The following is a 20,380-nucleotide window of genomic DNA, read 5'->3' on the forward strand; positions in this document are numbered from 1 at the left end:
TCAATGGGGAACTGGCACGATGCCACAGATCCGGATTTTTCAGTCATGCCAAAGAACAGAGACACAGAGACGGTTTCTATGAGAGCAAAGATTAGCCCCATTAGAGAAACGTCAGGCATCCCTTCCCTTCTTTCCAGCCTTAGGTTTTCTTGTAATCACTGCTGAGTCCTAGTTCCCCTTTGTGCATAAGACATCTCAGAAACATTTTACTTGCATACGTTAATTCCTGATTTTCACATCCTCTCCTACATATCAATGATTCACCCAGTTTTCGATTGGTAGTTTGTTCTATAGTTAATATGGCACCATGCATGTAAATGGAGGAAAGATGAGCTGCTTTTTAAATAAAACTAGCTGTGCCAGCCACGTGTTGCTGTGGCATATTCTGGTGGTTAGGATCCCTCTGGTTAAGAAGCAGCCTGGCTTTGAAGTTGCAAGGCTGTTCAGTGATATTCAAGATGTCTACTAGGACTCTTCTGGTCAGGAAGCAGCCTGGCTTTGAAGCTGCAAGGCTGTTCAGTGCTATTCAAGGTGGCCAATGGAGGATCCATCTGGTTAGGAAGCAGCAAGGCTGTTCTGTGGTAAGCAATTGGGGGTTTTCTGTTATTTGGACTTTATTTTTCTAGATTTTTTATTGAAAGACATAGCTTGGATTACTATCTTTTGTGGCCAAATTTGGTGTGATTTGATCCAGTGGTTTTGTTGTTTACTCCATGGGAAAAACACACATTACATTTTTATATAGATAGCAAGCTGAGGTCCTATATCACAGTCTGCATTTACAAATCCACAACTACATTGTAGAGATACAATAGAATTCTTTGGTGGATTGCAAAGATATGCATCCAGGCACTGGCAAGAGTGTGCCAATGTGCATTGGGACACACTTCTGAGACACACGGAACATTCCTGTTGCACTCTGACCCTTCTTAGCCAATGTCCAATGTGCATCAAGGAACGCTCCAATATGTATCCATCCCCATTGTGCATGAGATCAATACACATCAGTCCCTCCACTGGCTGTTGTTCATAAGTCGCAATGTCATGACAACTCCTCGGTGAATACGGGCATGGCAAAACCACTCCAATCAATTTTGTGAACATGTAAAGCCATTTACAAAGTTATTTGTTCCCCGAGCAGAATGCCAGCCATAATTTTGTGTTGTTACACTTTGGAATAATAAGATAACAAACTTTCACAATAGATGTGGGAAACAGTCTATTTAAAACCATGTCTGTATTTTTAAATATCAGATGATGAAATGGATGAAGTGAGACTGGACCATATGCAGCACCTTAGATTCCTCTTGGTTGAAGTTCATTTTGTTAATTTTTGCTTAACTCTCTAATCTGATAAGATTATGTCGAGTTCTGATCCTGTCCTCTGGGCATTAGCTACCCCTCCTCATCTGGTATCATCTGCAAACCTGATAGCATGTCAAAACTGAAGGAGTCTTGTCCCCTCCTCTACATGGATTAAATCCTGCAGATTGACATATGTATAAGAAACTGAATCCCTACACTATATTGATTCCTTATACAGACAGAGCACAATCTGCAGGAAACAAGCCTCCCCGGGGAGATTGGGGGCCAGCAAACAAACCCAGATCTTAAACATTTTGGCATTTGCATCGGAATGTTGATCTGCAGCTATTGGATATTTTCCCCCTAAAACTACATTTGTTAGCAATGAAGAATTGAAATTATTATTTTAAGTGTTAGTTCTCCTTCACTCTCTTGCTCTAATTTTCTATGTGATTGTTTGGTGCATCATTCTTTTATGTTGTGCCAGAGATAAAGAGCCCATCAAGCCAGTGCCAAAAAGGAACAGAGAAAAAGGGATGGAAGCTGTTTAATTACTGAGACGGGTTGTTTTGCGCATTGTGTTATTGCTTCCTGTGGTGCAATGACTTCTCTTCCCATATATTAGGATGAAATTGAAGTATCATCAGATTGGAGTGGGAGGATGACTAAGGGAGCTGTTTTAAATGCTCTTCTCACAAAAATAATATCCTGCGGAGCTTAACAGATTCCAGGGAAGGGGAATGGCGAAGTGGAGATGGAATCAAACAGAAGCCCACTGAGTCTTTTCTGGTCTTAATGTTCTAGTCACACTTCTTACAAATTACCAAACTATCTTTAAGGAAGCAAGGAGTTGCCATTAATAGGAGGGAAAGCAGTACCACACCACAGCATTTCTCCCACTTTTATGCCCAGTTTTTATAAATTAACAGTGAGTACATCAAGAATTGGGCACATAAAAGACAGTGGGGGCATACTGCAATGGGATATAACAGAAGGCTTGAGGTCCACTAGGGCAGTGGTTCTCAACCTGTGGGTTCCCAGATGTTTTGGCCTTCAACTCCCAGAAATCCTAACAGCTGGTAAACTGGCTGGGATTTCTGGGAGTCGTAGGCCAAAACACCTGGAGACCCACAGGTTGAGAACCACCACACTAGGAGAATGTAAGTCCATGCATTAGGGACAATGACATTGTATGAGAGCCATCCAACCCCATTTTCCATGCAAGAACACACAATCAAAGCATTCCTGACAGATAGCTATTCAGTCTCTGCTTAAAATACTCTAGAGAAGGAGACACCAACACATTATATATTCCACTGTTGAACAGCTGTTATATCAGAAGATTTTTCCTAGTGTTTGAATGGAATGTCTTCTTCTGAAAGAATCAGTCAGGGTTTCAAGCTACAAGACAGGAAACAGTCAGGTCCCCCTAACACATCCGAGCAAAGTATTCCTGTTGTCGACCGCGTTTTAGGGGATCGGGCCCCTTAAGGAGAGAGCCGATCCGGTCCTGAGAGAACGGACCTTGGCGGAGCCAATAGGAGAATATGAGCCGCAATACAACCTGGAGCCGAAATGAAGAAGGTCCGCCAAAGTTGAAGGAAAATCCGCCAAGGAGTCTTTATTGAGCGATTCAGCTGAAAAGGACACTAGTAGCGATCATTCAGTCTACTAGCGTATCATATGTTCCAAATAAAGCCATATTTATACAATGTTTCGGTCTGACAGCCCCTTGAATTTCCCGCCCCGCTCCCCCGCCCATCTGGTCACGGATAGGCTAGAAGGTTGAACGAGGCGGGCTTTCGTTTCCCGCCTTGCTCTGCTGGCCCAATGGGGAGCCGCTTTTTGTCCCCACTCGGGCCAATCAGAGAGGAGAAGGCGGGAGCTATTGAAACAATGAAGTGACTGAGCAGGAAGGATCGGATTAGTCCTTGCCCGGCCGAATTCTAAAGGGATTAATGACAGTCATCAGGGGTTCCTGTCATGTACACTGATTTCAGATATGCCTTGAAGTGTCAGGGGGGAAAGTAAGGATGGGTGGCAATGGGCGTAGCAGGGCGTCTTCCTGAGATGTCCTGGTTTTCCCTTTGGAGGAGATATGACAATGTTTGCCTTGAGGGCGAATCACCTTTTATTCGGCGACTCAAGCCCTATATTGTCCATGCAATCTGATTCTGATTAGGTTATGCGGCAGCGGATTAACCTTTTGTTTTGGGGAAGGTAAACCTGGGTCATAGGAGCTGGGGTTCATGTTGGGGTCAAAATATTTCCCATTTGATTTCATGATTTGACAATTATATGAAATAAAATGAAAAATAAAATAAAGTTGGAGCGTAAATCCAGCTGGGAAAAACACATATTTTCCGGGGATCCCAAAGAGTACAAATACATATAGGCAGATAGATAGATTTCAAGGAAGTAAGGGAGAATCCATAGAGGTGGGTTACATTGCATAAAGGGGAATCATGGATGATATAAACAATTGAAAACATTTGATAAGAACGAGGTTTACAACATCTGGGGAACCCAATATGGAAAGTCATAGAAGTGGAGTTCTAGCAGCATGATTTCACAATTCATGAAGTTAGCCCAACGATTAGAAATTCATACAACAGTGGGTCATGAGGGTGTCCAGGTGCATAGAATATGAAAATTCACGGAAAAGAGTTCATCTGTTGGTGGAAAGAATTCGTAGAGATGGCATGGGGAAGAGGCACATGTGGGTTGCAGTCTTTTGAAGTATAAGATTTCATAAGTTCAGGGGTAGGTCTGGGGAAGAGTGTTCTTCTCCTTCATAAAATTATGAAGGTATGAATGAGACGTGGAGGGCACCCGTCCGGGCACCCCCTGGCAGCTGTAGAGAGGGTGAGGGTCCTTGGAGAACTATGTCTCCCCAGCGGGAGAGCGATCCCCCCATCCCCAGTTCACAGAAAGGGGCTAGGGATCTCCTAGAACCATTCCGCGGGTCACGGGGAGAGGAAAGTCCGGGATAAGGCTGGAGGAAAGCAGTCCGGCTTGAAAAGAGCAGTCGGTCCCGTTTGACAGTCAGCTGTTGAGGTGCCGAGAACCGGACCGATTTCGGTTCCGCTGGTGGTCCTTGAGTCAGGGGCCTTAGAAAGGGTTAGGACTAAAAGATGAGTGTGCTAGGGGTAATTTTGATAAAGATATGAGCCAATTTGTACCGTCCGCCGTATTAATCTATGGCGGAGAAGCCTCCGCCAGGGTTTAAAGATCAGACGGGTTAGTGAGAGGGAGAGAGAGAGAGAGATTGCATGCAAAGGAAGGAGTCAGAGAAAGACACAAAATAACCAGGTAGAGAGTGTTACTGTTAAAATAAATGCTACTTTTATTGGGGGATTTGTTACATAGTCCAGGGAAGGGGAAAGTGAAGAAAAAAAGATCTTTTAATAATAGTCTGCTGCGGTCCCGCTCCGTTCCCTTGGTGATGGATCTGCGGAACTCTCCGCTGCGGGTTCAAATTAATTTGAAAGCCGGGGTCTCAGTCATCATTCCCCCAGGCAGGAATCAGCCAGGGTTTCAAGACAGGAAAAAAAATATGGGACAGCTAACACCTCCCAACAAAGGATTCCCCTAGGCAGGAATCAGCCAGGCTTTGAAGTTGAAAGGCCATAACATGCTAATCATTCTGACTAATTGCAGCATTCATACTTGCCTCCAGCAGACAAAAAAAAGGAACAACCAGAAATATTGTATATTCACAAGGTTTAAGTAAAGGTAAAGGTTTCCCCTGACGGTAAGTCCAGTCGTGACCGACCCTGGGGGTTGGTGCTCATCTCCATTTCTAAGCCAAAGAGCCGGCGTAGTCCGTAGACACCTCCTAAGTCATGTGGCTGGCCTGACTGCATGAAGCGCTGTTACCTTACCGCCGTTACCTATTGATCTACTCACATTTGCAGGTTTTCGAACTGCTAGGTTGGCAGGAGCTGGGGCTAACAGCGAACGCTCATTCCGCTCCCGGGATTTGAACCTGGCACCTTTTGGTCCACAAGTTCAGCAGCTCAGCGCTTTAACACACTGTGCCACCAGCGGCCCCTCACAAGGTTTAGGAAATAACATATACTAACTACCACCAATTCCTCAATACTTTATTTCCCATAACACCACATTTCGCCACAGCAACACATGGCAGGGCACAGCTAGTCTAATATACAACGGCATCCAAAGCACACATATCACCATAACTGACGGTACAAATGTGAAGCAATGTCTGACTAACAAAACCCTCACTTAATCAGACCAAAGGCCAATGAGTATTGTCTTACAGTTTCATAATTATCACTAGCCACAAGCCCTGGTAAGGACAACAGCCCTATTAGCCTCTTCTGCCTCCCTTTTTCCTCTGAACATAGCTACAGCAAAGAAGTTTTTTTCCCAGCAGCAATATATTGTTATAATGCACTTGTAATGCGAAGTATTTTGGAGTGAGATAGTCTTAAATGGGCAATTAAACCCTGTTAGCTTGATGAAAGAGCTACTTGAAAACTGCTCAAACTGACTAGTTTATAGGGATCATTACAGCTACCTGCCTTTTTTGCATTTCCCTTCAGGAGGGCTGTCGTGATGAGTACATCCTCTTCAAAGTTTGCCACTACACAACTTTTGGTAACACTAAGCAACTTCTGGTTACATGGGCCTAGCTAAGCAGGACTGGATTGGTATGCTACTATGTGTATTATTCTTCCTAAAGTTGACCTCTTCTTCATTCATGAACCATTGCCGATGCATGTTCAGATATTTCTCATCTTTCTGCTTCTTTTGGAGAATTCTGAATTGGTGAGAGAGATAATTAAGCCAAATTCTAATCACTGCATATTGCCTTACTCATAATAAGCTTTTGTAAATAAGACCCAAAGAGATGAAAGGAAAGACTGCTGATCATCAGCTCCCAATTTTGCCTCATTAAGTTCTTATAAGTGCAAAGGAAAAAAAGCTTACCCTAAGTAGATTTTCATTGCTTTGCTAACAATGGAGAGTGATCATCCCAAATTCATTAAGGAAGGATGCTCTGTTGAAAGAACGATTTGCACGCACAGTTGGTAAGTGGAGCTATTAAGGCAAGTTTGAGCTGCTCTTCATCCATTACCTAAATCACAGGGAATAATGGCAGAGAAGGCAAAGTCATGAGATATTTCGATATATCCATTGAATCCAGTGCCACAAACCCTACAATGAATACATTGTGACAAAAGGCATTTTTCTCTTGCCCTTTTCATCCGACAATGATAATAAGGGAATATTTGGCCCTCCAGATGTTGCTTCACTGCATCTCCTATCATCCTTGTTCGTATCACAAATAGTGAGGCATTATGGTAGTTGGAACATCATCTGGAAGGCTAGTAGTTCTATCTGCTAGAAAACTGCCAGATCTGACCTTGTCAAGTCTGTTGTTGTTGATCCTCCCTTTCTTCTCCTTCTCCTCCTCCTTAAAAGCGCATATATATATACACCGTATGTGTATATATATATAGATAGATATATAGATATAGATATAGATATATCTGTTGTTAACATGAAATAAAGCAATACATGGAATTAATTAAGACCTCTATAAGACACGAAGCCCCAGGTGACGCAGCATGTTAAAGCACTGAGCTGCTGAACTTGCGGGCTGAAAGGTCACAGGTTCGAATCCGGGGAGTGGAGTGAGCACCCACTGTTAGCCCCAGTTCTGCCAACCTAGCAGTTTGAAAACATGCAAATGTGAGTAGATCAATAGGTACCGCTCTGGCAGGAAGGTAACAGCGTTCCATGCAGTCATGCTGGCCACATGACCTTGGAGGTGTCTACGGACAACGCCAGCTCTTTGGCTTAGACATTGAGATTAGCACCAACCCCCAGAGTCAGACATGACTGGAAAACCTTTACCTTTTTACCTATAAGACACATCATTACTGTGATGGTCTGTGGACCAATACTGGTCATTAAGATATTGGCTGTTGGTTCCCTGCTAATGTGCTAATGTGCTAGGTCCCCACAATAGATAGCTTAAGAAGCATGGCCTTAAATGATTCAACAAAGATTGTACAGGTGAACATTATCCTTTGGGTTTCTTCAGGCCAAACCCTAAGGTAAAGGTAAAGGTTTTCCCCCAACATTAAGTCCAGTTGTGTCCGACTGGGGATTGGTGCTCATCTCCATTTCTAAGCTGAAGAGCCAGCATTGTCCGTAGACACCTCCAAGGTCATGTAGCCATCATGACTGCAAGGAGTACCTATAGGGCTTTAAATGACCACCACTTTAAATTGTGTCCAGAAACAGAAATTGGGAAGCCTATGCAGCGTCACTGAAAATATTCATAGAAGGATTTAACCCAATGGTTCTCAAACTGTGGGATGCAACCCCTGGATAGGGCCAATAATTGTATGAAAAATTAGCCAGCAAGTACAGCAAAAAAAGGGGCAAGGTTGTGTATGTTTCTTTGAGTGTGCGCACACCATTGAGATTTGACAGATGTCTGAGAAAGTGTCACTAAGGGCCCTTCCAGAAAGGCCCTATATTGCAGGATATGATCCCAGGTTTGCTGCTTTAAACTGGATTATACACTGCCTTAACTATGAGTTGGATGTAAGTTGAATGTATGTAACTTGTACACTGTGATATATATATATATATATATATATATATATATATATATATATATATATATAAAGGGTAATGAAATTTCGGCCTAGGACAAAACAACAAAACTACACATCCCAGAAACACTAAACTTGGCAGCACAACCCCTCATCCATGCCTCTACGTTCATACAACAAAAATAAAATAAAAATAAAATCCTAATTAGAGGGAGAGGAATAATTGGTTTTATCCAATTGCTGCCAGTTAAAAGGATAAGCTCCGCCCACTTGGTCTCCTAGCAACCCGCGCAGCCCAGGGGACAGGCAGAGTAAGGCCTCACTTAGGCCTCTTCCACACTGCCTATAAAATACAGATTATCAGATTTTAACTGGATTATATGGCAGTGTAGACTCAAGGCCCTTCCACACAGCTATATAACCCATTTATAATCTTATATTATCTGCTTTGAACTGGATTATCTTGAGTCCACACTGCCATATACTCCAGTTCAGTATGGATTTTAAACAGCTTTGTCGAAGGGGCCTCATATAATCCCGTTCTAAGCAGATAATATAAGATTATAAATATAATATGTAGTAAATACTGTGGTATAACAATACAGAATAATCTAATTTCTAAAACCAGGACAGTAAATAAAGAGCAACACTCTGAAAACAGGGGAAACTATCAGGGCCAGATAATATAATATTTGGTGGGAAGGTAACGGCGCTCCATGCAGTCATGCCAGCAGCCACATGATCTTGGAGGTGTCTACGAACAACGCCGGCTCTTCGGCTTAGAAATGGAGATGAGCACCAACCCCCAGAGTCAGACACGAGTGACTTAATGTCACGGGAAAACCTTTACCCTGTACCTTAACTACCAACAATTCCTCAATACTTTATTTCCCATACCACCATACTTCGCCACAGCAACGCGTGGCTGGGCACAGCTAGTGTGTGTGTGTGTATATGTACAGTACAACCCCTGCCATAGATACCTGCTACAGATATAATGGTGAACCCTGTTTTTGCTTATTCTTGGACTGGAAGCATATCATAGAATTGTAATGAAGAATTTATGGAGACTTGGAAACTCTTCCCAGGCAAATATTTTTGGAGTGTGGGTAGATGAAACCTTGAATATCAAGTCTGTGGATAGGGGCATACTATACTACATGTACGGGGTTTAAGATTTAAGCCTTTCAGTCCAGGCAAATCAGAAAGTAGTAACAGAAACCTCATGAGTCCCTCTCCCATGTTTCAATTTCTATCAAATAGACTGGGGGGAAGAACATTGCACCTACTCAAAGCTCTGACTTACTCCTTTCCGTACCATCTGCATAACATCCTAATTCCACAGAAGGTTCTCTCATACACAACCATTTATTCCAGCCCTTTATTTTCCTACACAACTCCTCACTCACTTCCTACTACAACAACATCGGAAATGACAAAGAAGCAAGATGAATCCACATGTTCCATCTGCCAACTAGCCACGAAGATCATTCTTTGAGCAATTCCATGGTACACAATGCCATTTGCTGCCTGGAGAAGCTCCCAATTTCCATCTGTGATGCGGCAATGATTTGCGAAGAACCGGTACAATGATTATAGCTATTTTGTACATTCAGGCTCCTGAGTGAAAGCTGCGATCATAGAAATTATGGGAACACATCCTAACACAACCATTTGTACAAGATGAAACATCTAATCAGTGGTTATGAATTCATAGCAGCCATCACCCACGAATCCTGTGGCTACATCTAATGCAAAAATTAAAATTGCTGTATATTTAACATGCATTAAAAGTAGAGAAAATATAGCTTTTTAAAAACTCAGTTTATCTGCAATGAGCATCTTCAGAATGATGGGGAAGAGCTTCAGTGGAAGCCTACAGAAAACCTCACGGCGTCACTGCACCATGTAGCAGTTCAGCTCATTTTTGGTGATGTCTCGCTGAGAGCAAAGGAAGCCAAAGCATAGCCTTATGTTGAGAATGATACAAGAAACAACAAGTAAAAGAAGGAAGGTATCACTTTGATTCACTTGTCACTTCCATCATGGTAAAAAATATTTTCAACCATTGCTTTTCCTTTCCTAAACATTCACTGAAACTTAGATCATCATAATGTATAAACACTGTTGCCAAAGTTAACTCTTTCTAGTTTAGACCTAATACAGACTACATATCAATAGGTTTTTTAGTTAAACAGTTACAGTTTTAGGTAAAGATTAGCTGTGCCCGGCCACGCGTTGCTGTGGCTAGGACTTAATTTTTCTTTTCTCTTTGTTGTATGAACGTAGAGGCATGGATGAGAGGTTGTGCTGTCAATTTTCAAGGTTGTGGGGCGTTTAGTTTTGTTTTGTTGTTCGGTGCCGTGATTCCATTACCCTTTTATATATATAGATGAGCTAACTGGAGGGACCACAATCCTTTTGAAGATCTTCTGCCATGAAAACACAACAATGAGGCATAAAAACGTAATAAAATATAGTTTGCAAAAGATAAGACCTTCAGGTCAGATGGCACTGATTCAGCAAATGGGATACAACAGAGGACAACTATAAGCAATGCTGTGGCTAATAATGCAACTTAGGATTTTCTTAGGCAAGGAATATTCAGAGATTTCAGTTCATTTCTCTGAAAAAGGGCCCTTGGTGGTGGCGCAGTGTGTTAAAGCGCTGAGCTGCTGAACTTGCAGACCGAAAGGTCCCAGGTTCAAATCCCGGGAGCAGAATAAGCGTCCGCTGTTAGCCCCAGCTCCTGCCAACCTAGCAGTTCGAAAACATGCAAATGTGAGTAGATCAATAGGTACCGCTCCTTGGAGGTGTCTACGAACAATGCCGGCTCTTCGGCTTAGAAATGGAGATGAGCACCAACCCCCAGAGTCGGTCACGACTGGACTTAACGTCAGGGGAAAACCTTTACCTTTACATTTTACTAGCAATTGGTATTTCTAGGTGGACTCCCATTCAAATACTAACCAGGCCTGACCCTGCTTATCTTCCAGGACCAGATGGAAATCTGGTTCCTTTATGGTATTTATTTAAGCTGATATAAAACCATTTCTACCTTACAAAACTTATGGAGTGTAATAAAAGGCCGAATATTTATAGACTTATTTATTTATACATGCTAATTGGGATGGACACCTGAAATCAAAAGAGACAAATAAAAAGATGTAGAGATTAATCTGGGGGGATTAAATGGTAGGGCTTTTTAATCAACTGGCTAGATGATTTAGAGAAGATTTTGTTATTAATGCAGTTGTGTGTGCATACGGTTTGATATTAAGTGCAATGGCACCATCTATGGTCTCTGAAGGAGACTGCATAATAAGAGTACATATACATTTCCCTACTCTTCTCTCTGCTGTAGTTCCATCCTAAAGAGCAATCTATCTTAATCACACATATATTAGAAGCTAGGCTCACTGTGACGGTCATGCGGGCATTGGAACTAATATGTAAGCAAACCACAAGAAACTGCTTTATACTGGAATATAATGTAATGTCTTTGTCTCTGTAGAGCTGCAAACTGACATCTTTACAGGCTCTACCTGGAGGTCTTTTTGTGTTTTTAAGTCTGCTATCAACCTATGGTGATTCCATACATTTTATAATGTTTTCTTCAGCAAGGAATATTCATAGGTGGCTTGCTACTGCTTTCCTCTGAAATATATTCTACAATACCTAGTATTCCCCAGCAATCTTCCTTCAAAGTACAAACCAGACCTCCCTGCTTGGCTTCCACATAAGGTGCAACAGGGAGTATTAAGCTTGGGCCTTCCAGATGCTGTTTCAACAATCATTACATTTTTATCTATATAAAGCAACCACTGTGGACAGTGATTTATGCATCATTTGGAATCTGAGTGGAGAACTAGATATGAACAAATGTGGATAGATGTGTGTCAATAGAAGTTTTCTAGTTCGCATTCCTATGCATCCATCCAAATCTTTTCATGAATCTTCCTTGGGAGAAAAGAAGCAGAACAAATAACAACAACAACAACAACAACAACAACAACAACAACTGATGCATCCTTTTATGGTAGGCATGCTTTTGAGGTTCAGATTTGTAGTAGCATTTCATAACTGTGTGGTTTTCTGGCATTATATATGTCTGCCGCTTCTGGGGCTGTTCATTTGTATTTTGATTCCATAGCCCACTTGTCAAATCACAGCAGACAATAAACCAGTACAAGAAAACCGCACTACAAACTAGAGCTGACAGCTGGCACAAGAAAACATTGCATGGAAAGTTCCTTGATAAAATTGAAGGAAAAGCTGATAAGGAGAAGACCTGGCTCTGGCTCACGAATGGGACCCTGAAGAAGGAGACAGAAGGCCTGATCCTTGCAGTCCAAGAGCAAGCCATCAGAACAAATGCCATTAAGGCAAAGATCGAAAAATCAGCTGATGATCCAAAATGCAGACTGTGCAAGGAAACCGATGAAACCATTGATCATATCCTCAGCTGCTGTAAGAAAATTGCACAGACAGACTACAAACAGAGGCACAACTATGTGGCCCAAATGATTCATTGGAACTTATGCCTCAAGTACCACCTCCCTGCAGTAAAGAACTGGTGGGATCACAAACCTGCAAAAGTATTGGAAAATGAGCACGCAAAGATACTGTGGGACTTCCGAATCCAGACTGACAAAGTTCTGGAACACAACACACCAGACATCACAGTTGTGGAAAAGAAAAAGGTTTGGATCATTGATGTCGCCATCCCAGGTGACAGTCGCATTGACAAAAAACAACAGGAAAAACTCAGCCGCTATCAGGACCTCAAGATTGAACTTCAAAGACTCTGGCAGAAACCAGTGCAGGTGGTCCCGGTGGTGATGGGCACATTGTGTGCCGTGCCAAAAGATCTCAGCCGGCATTTGGAAACAATAGACATTGACAACATTACAATCTGCCAACTGCAAAAGGCCACCCTACTGGGATCTGCGCACATCATCCGAAAATACATCACACAGTCCCAGACACTTGGGAAGTGTTCAACTTGTGATTTTGTGATACGAAATCCAGCATATCTATCTTGTTTTCTGTGTCATACAATAAAATAATAATAATAATAATAATAACAACAACAACAACAACAACAACAACAACAACAACAACAACAACAGAATGAATGCATGAGGCTCCAAAATCCAACAAGAGGTCAGAATAATTATTTTCAGTCAAGCAAGAGTTGGATTTCGTTGTTGGCAGATGACTCCTGGAAGGTCAACCATCAGTAGATGCAATTCACAGGCTACAAAGGGTTCTCCAGCCCACGTCTAAGTAAACTCCCAAAAAGTAGACTTTTTCTGAGATGGACTAATTCATGAAAATGCTGCCATGTGTGTGTTATTTGTGGAATCAGTGAAACATCAACAAACACTTTTGTAACACTCCTAATAGCACCTAGCAAGCTGCAGCATATACACAAGAATGCCAAATTGATTCTCCTTCCCTGCATCTCAAGAAGTAAAATCATCAAACTCATCTTAATGCTAAAGATGCTCATTACCAAGTGTGAAAAGAACTCCAGACAGGCAGATGTTGACTAAAAAGTGCTTGATGAGCCCCCCTACTGTTGTGTAAGAACAACACCTCACCTTTTGCAAAAACAGCAAATTTGCCAATGGGAAAAAACAGTGAGGAAGTTGGCCAGTCTCTATACTGCCTGGAAAGTTCAATAACTATTGACAGTCAGTACAGATAATACTGAGCTAAACACACCAATGAGCCAATTTGATCTAATGCAGTTAGATGTGTTACTAATTTTCATTTAATGGTAAAAATGTCTAAAATTAAACCAGAAATTGAGTGTATCCACTTTGTTCCAGCTTCAGATCAATTACATTTCCTCACCACTTCTACATTATTACTTATTTCAAAATGTGTGTCTATAGAATTAATTCACCTTAGCTGCCATTCTCAAATCTATGGAATCTAGGGAGCTATAGTTTGGTGAAGCACCAACATGCTTAAGCAGACACCAAAAGTCTTATAAAACTACATTTCCTATAATCCCATAGCATTGAACTATGGCAGCTCAAGTGGTGTCAAGCTGCATTCATTCTGAAGTACAGATGCACTCTATGTTTCAGTTCTCCACTGGCTGAATGTGATCTCAGACCTATGGTGTCTTCAACAGAGAGGGAAAATTTCAGAAGCATTTCTATATTTCAGAATAAGTGTGTTATGTTACCTTGGGGCCAATTCACAGATATACAATACAATGATACCATTATAGTGCTATTATTCCACTATTTTGCCATGATTCAGTCCTATGGGGTTTGTAATTTGGTGCAGCGTTGGTGTGCTCTGGTAGATAATTTATAGTGCCCTTCCTGACACGGCAAACCCCAAGATTTCATTTGATAGAATCTTGGCAGTTTAATTGCAATAATAACCCTATACTTGCAAAATGTGAACGGGATCCCAGATCGAGGATAGAATCCATATTGGATTCCTCTCCCAAAAGGACATCCCCCCAAACTACCATTTTGAGCAATGCTTCCCAAAGGATACTATGAAATCCACCAGCTCCCATCCCACAACACACTGCAATTTCTTTCAGGGCTCTGTCGCAAAAGGGAAGGCGAAGCGGTGTATGCCACCATGGCGGCAACACGGGAGGCTTCTCATGTTGCCTTGGATCAACAATTGGAAGCCAGCAGTGAGTGATGAGTTAGGCAATGCGGGGCATGGGGCGATGAGTTCCCCATGGCCCCAGACGGGCACCGCCAGAATCTGTGTTGTCGAAGGCTTTCATGGCTGGGATCACAGGGTTGTTGTGTCTTTTCCGGGCTGTATGGTCATGTTCCAGAAGTATTCTCTCGTGACGTTTCAGCCACATCTATGGCAGGCATCCTTAGAAGTTGTGAGGTAGAAACGCCATGATCCGTGGCAATTCCAGCAGCATGTTTGATGAGGTCATCTGTCTTATCAACTCAGCGGACTGTATTTTTTAGGTAAATTGTGTTGGCAGTATGGATATATACACTGTACTGCCCACTCAATATGCCTAAGGATTGCTTCACATATTATCCAGTAAGACATGACCAGTGGTTGCTTCTATTCACATGCATCATACCGGAATAAAAGCCAGAAGTGATTAGCCATACTTTTCTGCACTACGCATGCTCCTGGGATCGGTATGCCATCACTGCAGCCTATCTTGCTTTAGATTCTGCTTGCATAGCGCTGATTTTTTTTTAAAGCCAAATCATGCCAAAGGCTTTTATGATATTAGGAGAAATCACACTCCCTTGAAGAACTTAATACAAGACTGCTTCCTTGCTGAGTGGGGGTGCAATCAGAGCCTTGTTAAGCCTCCGCCTTGCCCCCGTGCTCCTGCACACAGCAAAGCTGCTAATCAGAGGGAATTAAAGCAGGCTAGTATCACTAACAAGGCTTCAAAGTGACAAGAGCACACAAGGCATCTACCCAGAGTGGCTTTTTGAAAAAATCTGGGGTCATGCTCTTCAAAATCCATTAAATATAGGAACCGGGAGCCTAATTAGCCCTAGTAGTGGAGTTTGGACTAAGCTGATTTAGTCTGGATACTTGGACCATCGCTATTTTCTCTATCAGACCAAAGTGTTTGTGAACACACTGGAAGTGGAACACAGTTCACTTTTGTGCGACAGACCAAGGGCTAGTCTGGGGAGGGCTTGCTAAATACAGACATGTATTGGCTTAATTTGGGACAGGGAGGTCATTTAAGGATACTATGTCCAAAGCTCCTTTCTTGCCCTTGTGGCACAATGTGAATCAGAGTTCAGTCTCTCTCTTTGCCCATCTGTGCATTCCACATGCTGTCTGTTTAAATTTGCCTTGGAGAAAAGGAGTAATTAATTCAGTTTGAATGATATTTTTTAAAAAATGCATAAATAAATAAATAACTTTAATCCTAGCTCTTTCTACATAAAATGCCTGAATTAAAGATAACAAAATCAAAACAGCCAATACAATAGTTACTTAAAAGTATAACAATAGTACATCTCAAAGAACAATTTTTTACCAGTAAGTCGTGTGATATTGGGGCACCAGCTTCCTTCTGAAATAAGAATGTAAACTGATAGTTGTTGCTTGGTGAGGCACTAGAACTCTTTGACAGAAGGCGAAATGCCTTCCAAAATTGTATCTCCCATGATTCCATAGCATTGAGCCATGGCAGTTAAAGTGGTGTTGAGCTGCATCCATTGTACAATGTAGGAGCAGCCTATGGCTTTACAAAGAAAAAGAAACCAAAGGCAGCCCCGCAAAGCAATGTTCAACATGTTACATCTTCACACAGTGAATAATTAAAATGAGAAAATCTATTGCACCCAAGCAAGTTGATAATCACAAGCTTAAATGGGATTTACAAAAGGATTAGAGAACAAGATGGAGCTATTGGACATGAGAACTCAATGGAGCCCTCAGGTTCAAAAACAATTGGATAGATGCTGGTGAAGGTTATAAGCTTCATGCCATGCCGGTAGAGATCCAGAGGCATCTTCCTGGCCACTGTTTGGAGTAGAACGACACATTAGATCAGGGGTTCTCAAACTGTGCTCCTTGGCACTCCATGAGTGATAGTGAGGGGCGCCAAGGCACCATGCTGCCCCGCTTCTCCTCCTCCTCCTCCTCCTCCTCCTCCTCCTCCTCCTCCTCCTCCTCCTCCTCCTCCTCCTCCTGAGGAATGCAGGGAAATTAAAGTTTGAAGGTGCCAAAACAACAGTGGCAGAGTCCTTCCTTTCCACACACTCCTGGCTCCCTCACTGCCCAGACTCTTTTTCTCACCACACAGATCCACCCCCCGCTTGCCTTCTTTGCTTCCAAAACCCTATAGAATCATAGAGTTAGAAGAGACCTTGTGGGCCATCCAGTCCAACCCCCTGCCAAGAAGCAGGAAAATCACATTCAAAGCACCCCTGAGAGAGGGTCATTTGTGCTTTTACTGCATAGCAGAAAGGGGTTGGACTGAATGGCCCCTGGGGTCTTCCAATGAAATACTGTTAAATGTATGTTGGCTAATTTTTTTCTTCATTTTAAATATTATATTGTTCTTTCTTTCTTTCTTTTGCACTGCAAATGAGATATGTGCAGCGTGCATAGGAATTTGTTCATGCTTTGTTCAATTAGTTCACACAAACACTCTCCATCCATTTGCCACTGTCTTGACCCATCTATCAATTTTTAAGACGCATTGCATACTCTCTGTCTGAAAGCCTGATACACACACACACACACACACACACACACACACACACACACATATATATATAGGGTTTGAAACATATATATGTTTCTTGGGGCTCCAGGATAAACTTTTGCTTCAAAAAGGGCTCCATAGCTGAAAAGGTTTGAGAACCTCTGCACTAGATGGACTTTGAAGTAAGCCAGAGCAAGGGTTTGTGGCCTTAGGTAATCAAAAAATAGAGAATGTGGGTGATAACCAAAGAGAGCCTTCCAAATGACCCACTTTGCCAAAGACTTGTATGAGATGAGGAATTGCACAAGTAGCATCTAATTAGACTGAATAGGTAGCCATGCCTTTTTTTCCTCTAATGCAGAGGACATCTCAAGACTGGAATCCTTCTTGAGGGTATCCTAATTTCAAGAGCATGATCAATCCTATCAAAGGTAATTCCTGAGCAATAGGACATAGAGCTGTTTTCTCATAGCAGCAGCTTGTAGATGGACCATTCTGACTGTAGAACTGCAAAAACTCATGACCTCCAGAGAGTTTGCTAGAACAGTGGTCCTCAATCTGTGGGTCCCTAAGTGTTTTGGCCTACAACTCCCAGAATTCCCAGCCAGTTTACCAGCTGTAAGGATTTCTGGGATTTGAAGGCCAAAACATTTGGGGACCCACAAGTTGAGAACGACTGTGCTAGAAGAACATATCTTACTTTATTACCTTTCATCCAGTCAATTGATAGTCTAAAGGGAGCTGACCGAGGTTCTGGTCTTCCATGAGAAACTTGATTCTTTTCTCAAACCTTTTCCAGTCTTTCATCAAGTTTTTCTTCCATAGGGTCCCAGCCTAGAAAAGGACAGCAACGTTCTTCTATTTTTGTGCAAGAAGCAAATGCTAAATAACTACACCCGTCCTGCATGGACTGAAAATTTTTGCATGTTTATTTCTCCTCCATCCTAAAAAAAATCCTCTTTCAAATGCTCCTATTGTTCCATTAACTATCTCTGTGTCCTCTGCAAATTTCAGACACAAAATTCATTTCAAGGGAAAACCCCAAACCAAAGAAATGCACATAAAGAAGACAATTAAAAAACCATCCTTTTTTACCTCTTTCCTCTAATGTATTTCATTATTTAAAACGAGAGGGCACACATTATTAGGGAAGCAAAAATTGTCAAGGGATGGCATCATTTGGAGGGATTTCAAACAGAAACAAAGGATTTATATAATTATTTGGAATTCCACAGAGCCGCTTAAACAAGCCCAGTGAAAAAAAGCCCAGCGAGGCAGGGAGGGGGGTTAGCTAGGCAGCCTTCTGGTGCTATTTCATCTTTTTGATGTTTATTTTCTCCCATCACACCAACCATTTCTGATTTCTCGGTGCACTTTTGCCAAAGCTATTTTGCCGCAGAACTTCCTGCTTTAAATATTTTTAGCAGCAGTGTTATTTAAATGAGGAATTTTTTTAAAAAAATAAGGCTTTCATGTGCACGCTAAAGCCAAAACTGAGGCTCTGTTCCCATTCCATTTGTGACTTTGTAAATAGACTGCTATAATGCAGCATGATTTGGATTCGGGGGCAGTCAGGGACTGATCCAAGATACTTCTGGGCAATGATAGCTCATTTAGGGAAGACACATAAATGAGCTTTGTTCTTTGGTGACTTATCTCTGGTCCCATTCCTACAAAATATATTTGGTGCGACATTTAGCGTAATCAACATGATATGGGGATTTAATATCATGAATCTTGCACTTTTTGCCAAAAAAGCTAAAGACCTTGTCAAACTCAAAGTCCCATGAAGCTACAGCATTAAGCCAAGGGAGTAAAAGTGGTATTAAGTCTACAGTGTAGATGCACCTGAAATAATGTGAACCTATGCGTTAGTCCCTAATATTTGCTACTTGGTTACCTAATGTATTTATTTATTTGCAGAATTTATATATCCAAAGGGGAGTCAGGGCAGATCACAGAACACACATATATGGCAAACATTCAATGCCGTTTATACACAGACAAAACAGACAATTGTACACAGATAGAGGTGTATATAGGCTTTTCTCCATCTTCGGCATCTTGGAGACTTGTGCTCAGTTCCAGCCATGGGAGGGGTTTGTGTGCTGTCGTTTCATCTCCCTGCTTTGTTCATAAACTTCCTCCTTGATCAATCGCTGGCATTTTTCTGGCATTTCCTTATGGATGCCTTAAAATACCTACCTGCTTTTAAGCAGTACCTATTTATCTACTCACATTTTGCTTTCGAACCACTAGGTAGGGGGAAGCTGGGCTAAAGGTCAGGAGCTCACCCTGACCCGGGCTTCAAACTGTCAACGTTTTGACTGATAAGATTTACTGTAGCTGGTGGTATAACCTGTTGTGCTAAAGTCCAGCCCTTTAACATTCAATTCTATAATGTGTATATAGAGGATCATGTATATAATTGTATAATAATTGTATATAGAGGATCATGTGTATAAATGTACAATAATTGTGTTTTATTGCAAATTAATGTGTATTATAAATGACTTTCTGTAATTCTTTAAAATTGTTTTAAATGGCATTGAATTATTGCCATGTTGTAAGCCGCCCTGAGTCCCCTCTGGGGTGAGAAGGGCGGAGTAAAAGTATAGCAAATAAATAAATAAATGTAGATTAGGATGATGTTGGTATCACTAATTTGTAGATAAATCTGAGTGATAAGTAAAAATCATATTGCTTTTCTGCAGATTTGTCCTGAAATTTGGGTGTATCTACATGTTGATTCACCATTCAACAAGTAATGCTAGCCTGTGTGTCCCAATTTCATATATATCTGTATTTATGAGGAAGTGCCACCAAACTCTTTCTACTAAAACAGCTTTAACTTGGGAATATAAAACAAGTTCCTGGTAAAAATAACCTAATGCAATATGCATTAAGATGTTTAAAATGGCAAACTGGAATGCATTTTTCAATTCCCTGTTTACTGTTTAATTCTAGAGATTACAAAACCAGAGCACAAATAAAAACAAAGATGTTCCAATAGAACACCCAAAGCAAATGCTTCAGGCAAGGACGTAATTAATCGTAAAAGGCTTACATCACTCAAGTCCTTGATATGTTTTCTCGTAATACATATGTGAACAACATGGAAGTATTTGCATACTACAAAGATATGTGAGGAAAGCTCTCTGGGGAATGCTGGTGGGATTTGCCTGGAAGTTACAATACATGCATACGACAGCATTCTTTCTCTTTCAACCTGGGTAGGAGCTGAGTTTACAGTTCCCTTGATTAGGGAATAGCCTGGCTTGTT

Source organism: Anolis carolinensis, unplaced genomic scaffold, assembly GCF_035594765.1.
Source record: "Anolis carolinensis isolate JA03-04 unplaced genomic scaffold, rAnoCar3.1.pri scaffold_8, whole genome shotgun sequence".
NCBI classification, from domain to species: Eukaryota; Metazoa; Chordata; class Lepidosauria; order Squamata; family Dactyloidae; genus Anolis; species Anolis carolinensis.